Genomic DNA, 6,000 nt, shown 5'->3' with positions numbered 1-6,000 from the left:
TACATTCTGCCTAATAAGGTAAAGATTTCAACAGCCTTTGGAACTATGCTCAGTTTACCCACCTTGCCTGTTCAGATTTCTTTCCTTTTTTTTTTTTTTTTGTAAGATTTTATTTATTTATTGACAGAAAGAGACAGAGAGAGAGAGCGAGCACCAGCAGGGGGAACGGCAGGCAGAGGGAAATGCAGGCCCCTCCCCGCTGAGCAGGGAGCCCCACATCGGACTTGATCCCAGGACCCCAGGATCATGACCTGAGCCGAAGGCAGATGCTTCACCGACTGAGCCACCCAGGCGCCCCTCGGATTGCTTTCCTTATTTATCAGAATTATTGTGTCAGGCAAGGTGCACACTACCTAAAATTACTTAAAATTAACTCTATACTGAATTAGCTTCCGGTAGGAAAGAAAGGGGGAAAGAACCAACTTTTTGAGGACCTGTCGAATATTGCCATGATGTGGGTACAATTAACCCTCTGTTTTACGAGTTGGGAAAACAAGACTGGGACAAAAGTGAAGCAGGTAAGGCAACAGTGTCAGAGGCAGAATTCGAACACAGGTCTGTCCGAGGTAAGCTACCATCATTTTGCCCCCTTCTGTTTGCACTGAATTTTTGATTTCTCAGATTTATTCAAGAAACATGCCTTCTGAATAGGGTTCTCAGGACGCTATTGCTGAACCAATGAAAACCACTTGCTGCCATTTGAAGGGAAAAAGGATTTTAGTTATCAGGCGTTTGAAATTTGGTTGCCTTTTAACTTTTCCAGCGTGGTTAAAAAAAAAAAAAAGCGATGGCTACTCCATTCGGTCTGCCCGCTTGAAACGCTCCAGGTAGATTAATTTTTGAGTTATGATTCACCTTTCCTTTCCTGTTTTGATGCAACACGGAGACCGAACGATTCCTGTCAATAAAGAGCTCGAGTTTCCACCCCGCAGATTCGCTCAGTAATGACAGCCCAATTGGCTGAGGCGCAGGTGGGATTTCCTGACGCCATTTTAAGGAAACACAACTCCCCTGCAAGGAAGTGCCCAGTTGAAAGGGTCTATGCCTGAAACAAAGAGTAAGCAAAAGATAGGGAAACGGGTCCAGTTGTCCAGTCCCCTGCATCCTGTTCCCTCGCTCCCCGCTGCCCCCGGATTTGGAGCGCCCCTTCGCGCCCAGGCAGGTGCGCGCTCCGAGCTCGGCAACTCTATCGGGTCGCGTCACACCCAGTCCCCCAAACAGAGCGCCACCGGACCGATCTCGGGGAAGGCTGGCGAGGTCTGCGGGTGTGCTGGATCCGGAAGAGGGGAGGCGCCTCCCACTGCGGGGTAGGGACAAAGGGTTTCCAAAGGTGCCCCGGCGCCCCGCTCCCCCAGCCACTGCTCAAGCCCCTTCCCTTCCCCCACCAACCCGGGCCTTCTCGGTGCGGTCCTCGGAGCCAACACACCGCCCCAGCGCTGCCCGCAGCTCCAGACACTGCCAGCGGTTCGCTGAGCTGCGCGAACCAGCCACTCCCGCGGCCATCCTCACGCTGCGCCCTTCCCACAATGCAACTTCCCTGGCTCCCTCGGCCCATCTGCGCTCTGGCGTACCCCGAAATGCGGCCCCATCGCACAGCCCTCCTCTCCTCCGCCGGCGCCCTCTTAGTCGCTCCCACTTCCAACCCCAAGGGCTCCCGGTCTCCAGCCGCCGCCGCAGCCGGGTTCTGGGCCCGCTGTCGGGTTCCCAGGAGGGCGTGGGGCAGTTGTCCAGGCTGCGCGCCGCCTCCTCTCCCCGTGCCACCGACAGTGCGCCCAGCACACGCACGCCCCTCAACCACTCCCTCGCCCCTTCCCTGATGCTCAATCTCCGCCAGCCGCGGTCGCTGCATCCTCTGAGAGCCGCAAGAGGGAATTCGCGAAACGCGGCTGTCAGCAGAGACACCATGTGACGGGCACCGCTCAGTGACAAGCAGCTTTGGTTAAAGAGCGGGCGCGCGGGAGGGGAGGCGACGGCGCGCGGGACGCGGGACGCGGAGGAGTGGCCTGACTTTCCCCTTTAAACCATCACGAGCCATGGAAGCGCAAAGGCGACGCGCCCCCCAGTAGGAGAATGACTGCGGTTCGAGACCCTCCGTGCCAGAGCATGTGGATGTAAGTGCGAGGCTAGCGAGCAGAGTGTGGGTGGGGGTTGGCGGTGGGGGTAGATTCTGATGCAATCGGCCCGGAAAGGAGGAGGAGAGCCAGAGAGCGCGGGCTCGGGTGGCCACGCCGCTCTGCCTGAAGGTCGCTGGGAACCTCCGCCCTTCACCTTCCTCGGAAATCCGCCACCGCGCGCGAACCCTCCCCGCCCAGCCCTCGCTGACGGAGGCCACCTTTTCCCCGCGGAGGCAGCCAGACCGTGACACAAAGGACATCACACGGCCGGGGGGGGACCCCGGAAGGGCGGACACCTGGCCTCCTTTTGCCACTTTTCCCTTTATTGCCCAAGGTAAGGCGATTCTGCTTTTCCAGGGGGAGCCCAGGGAGCGGTGGCAGGGAGGAAAGGGATGTTTTGGATGCGAGTGGAGGCGGTAACGTACAAGTCACCCAAGCTGGCGTGGAAGGAAGGAGTGCGCGGTTCTACCCGCGGCGTTCGGATTTTGCTTGTATTACGGGAAAAGTCCAGCTCCTCTGTTCTTCCGAACACACGCGGTAGCGTAAGGGGGCGCAGGGGCCCCAGATTTCACCTTTGCGTGGGCTGTGGCTTACTTTTTGGGTCTGTTTTCATAGCGGCAGAGTGGCACGCGATCTGGTTAAATGATACTTAGGGTCGGGGACCACGCGGGTCTGGAGGGAGAGTGCAGCGGCCGAGAGGGCGCTACTGCATACCCGAGGAGGGTTCGAATCCTGGACATTTGGGAGCAATTTCCTGCGTCCGCAGGGCCCAGAGGAGAGCATGTGATGCCCCTGGGCGTGTGCATGGGGTCGGCTGGGGCTGGGGGCACTGGGCGCCGCGGGGGAACCGAGCCGCGGAGCGTGAGTAAACAGGAGCACGTTTGCAGACCCTTCCTCGAGCTCTGCCCCCTCTCTCAGTAGCCTAGAGTAGGAGGATGCGGGGGGATTACTAAAGGAAGCTGGCGGGGATTCACTGTCCTTTCCCGCCCTGAAGAGGTGCTTTCCAACATGAAGAAGGGGAGAAAGAGAAGTGCTGTTCTGAGAGCTGGATTCCGCGGGAACTGGCGAACAAAAGGCCACCGCTCGCGCGGGGCCCGGGCGCGGACTGCCCTCGCCTCCTGTCCCCTTCCCTCCTGCGGTCCCCGACGCCTCGCTCGCGTCCCTAAACGTGGCCACAAAAGGCCTTTGAACTCGCCGCGTCGGTGCCGGGAGGAAAGCGCTCCTTCGCCCCAGTGCGCGCCCTGGGGCGCCCCCCACCCCCATAATCCACCTCCCTGAGCGTCTGGCTCCTCAGCACCCACTGGGACCCCACAGGTTACCGGGCTGCCTGGGCGCTGCTTCCCTGCGGAGTCGCCCGCTCCTGGTTTTAGGGTGAACTGTAATCGGAGGATATACAAGAGCATATGGCGGCAAAAGAAATTTCGCGGTCACAGCCTCACCGCATTTCGGGATGCCTTTCACAGGCTGTCTCGGGCTTGGTAAGGTGGTGCTACAGTTAAGAGCCCTTTGTGTCTCGCTCTGCGGCGCGGACCCAGTTTTTATAGCACTGTTTCGTGGAAACCTTACTGCCGCCAGGATCACGTACTTTTTCTCAGACGAATCCATGGTGATGTATGTAGTGAAGAGTGAAAAAGACCCCAGCGCCAAGAAACGGTATTTATTTGTATGCGAAGGGGGTTTGACATCTCTGCAGTAGAGTTAATTTTTTTAATATAAGGGGGAGGAGAGAATAAGGTTGTGGTTTGCAGACTGCGGAGAACAGCAAGGCTGTAATTTGTCACCTTGATAGAAGAAACTGTGCAGCAACTCGTGCTTTTTCTGACGTCAGGACAACGGAAATAAAACCTGAGCTAGGTGGCTGGCTGGCCTCATTGTTGAAACATCTCACGGTGGGTGGGTACTCCTGAAATCTATGCGAAACTGTCAAGATGAGGCACTGATCCTGGATTTTGCTTCGGCCCCAGCCTCAAAATGGCTTTACTCTTCTGAGTCACTTCAGTTCTCAGCATGTCACCTTAGGTATTTAGGAAACTTGCCTAGTTTGGTTTGAGGTCTTAAAACCTTGATGGGGTGTATTCACTCCCCTCCTCCCCCCCAAATATTCAATAAATATTTCCTACTGAGGACTTATATGGAACTAGATAAAGTTCGTGGTTCTGTGGCGTTTCCCTTCTCCTGGGGGAAAGAGACAATAAATGCACATATAATGAATTTCAGGTATTTGTTAGGGTAAGGGAGAAATAAAACAGGATCATGTGATGGGGGAGGGCACTAGAAATAGATGACCATCTAGCAGGGCCTGTGTGGGAGGGTGACGTTTGTCCAGAGACTAGGAGGCCAGGCATCTGTCTATTCTAGTCTTGTATTTTTCCTCCCTCTGGGTGATACTTGAGGGCAAAAACCAGTCTTACTCATTATTGTTCCCCTAATGCCGAGCACAGAGTAGCTGCTTAATAAATGTCTCTCAGATTGAGACTTTAGTCATCTCATTCTTTCTAGATCCTTTCTAGATCCCGTTATTCCTCTTTTTCCCAAGCGAAGATGTGAGAGGTTTCTTTACTCTGCTTCTCTTTCCCTCTTACCCTCTCCCCACTTCTGAGCAGTTACCAGGCCCTTGCAAATGCTTCTCAAACCTGTCTTCTCATCTCCATTCCCACTGCTTAAGTTCAGGTCCCTGTCATCTGTCCTAGACATGGCAATGCAAGTCGTGTGCTGGGATACAAGGATCATGAAACAGATGTGGAGGTGCCCTGAAGAAACCAGTGCTTCACGCAAGCACAATACGTGGTGGAGAGTGAAGGAGAGAATTCATGAGGTAGAACAGCTTTCTAGTTGCTCTCCTCAGGTACCAAGCCCTGCTCCCCTAATTCAATCTCCACACTTCCATGGGATCTGTATTTCTAAAACTCAGTTTGCATTTTTCTAGTGACTTTGCTTCTAAAAACCTTCAGGGGGTTCCCCTGGCCTAAAATTAAAGTCTCAATTCCTTAGCTGGGCACTCAGGACCCTCCACGGTCTGACATCTCTTCTCTTTCCATCTTTCTCACAGTTCACCCTGTGCTCTCCCTGTGGCTTTTCTGCTTCAGTATGGGTGTTGATTCTAGGACTAGAATGCCTACTGTCATCCTGTGTATTTGTGAAGGCCTAGCCCAAATGCCTCTTTTCTCCCTTTGCAAATCAGTGTTCACTGATCATCTCTTAGCATTTTCATAAGGATTTATCTTTTACTTTTTGTACTTTTGTCACTCCAGGTGATGGAAGGCAGGAGATGAGGCACAGGCTGGGTTCCAACTTACCAGCCCAGGGACACTGGGAAAATTTTCAGCATCTCTAAACCTTAGTGTTTTTGTTTTTAAAGATTTTATTTATTTATTTGAGAGAGAGAGCTGGGAGAGGGGAAGGGTAGAGGGGGAGGGGGGAGGATGAGAGAATCCTCAAGCAGACTCCCTGCTGAGTGTGGAACCTGACATGGGGCTTTGTTTTTTCATTTGTTAAATGGGAATGAAGATAGTGGTGATGGTGGTGGTAGTGGTACCTATCTTACTGAGTTATCCTGAAGATTTAATTAAGATAATGGTGTGAAGCGCTTGGCACCATGGTAGCACTCCATATATATTGAATTAAAAGGGACTTCAGGTTTCTCATCTATCAGAGGTGGTGGGAAAGTTGATCAGTAAAGTTCCCCTTACCTCCAATATTCTGACGTATTTAATCATTTAAAATACTTTTCTGAAAATAATATCTTAATGGAAAGTATGAAAGGTGATGTGGGGGTGGGGGGAAGGATGTGTGTAGAAGTAAGCACTTTCAAAATCGCATCATAGACCTCAGAAAAAGACACCTTGGACCACTGACCCTAAACCGCCTCTTTTAAAAACAGTTACAC

The 6,000-nt window shown here is 53.1% G+C and overlaps 1 protein-coding gene across 3 annotated transcripts in view; it reads left to right on the top strand.

Moving 5' to 3' along the window:
• The first annotated feature begins 1,826 nt into the window (after nucleotides 1–1,826).
• The window catches only part of SLC38A1 (solute carrier family 38 member 1), a 67,790-nt gene continuing 63,616 nt past the window's right edge, over nucleotides 1,827–6,000 (top strand). For 2 of the 3 annotated variants that reach the window (XM_028123087.2, XM_028123088.2), the window contains exon 1: nucleotides 2,203–2,448. The gene's annotated coding sequence lies outside the window, so the exon portion shown is untranslated. Of the gene's footprint in view, nucleotides 2,112–2,202; nucleotides 2,449–6,000 lie in introns of those variants that run through there. The other variant, XM_028123089.2, reaches the window with a different exon arrangement.

The sequence above is a fragment of the Eumetopias jubatus genome, unplaced genomic scaffold (assembly GCF_037043125.1).
Source record: "Eumetopias jubatus isolate StellerSeaLion01/CBP00866 unplaced genomic scaffold, mEumJub1_p1.0 scaffold_8, whole genome shotgun sequence".
Classification (NCBI taxonomy): domain Eukaryota; kingdom Metazoa; phylum Chordata; class Mammalia; order Carnivora; family Otariidae; genus Eumetopias; species Eumetopias jubatus.
This window is presented reverse-complemented; position numbering and strand designations above follow the sequence as displayed.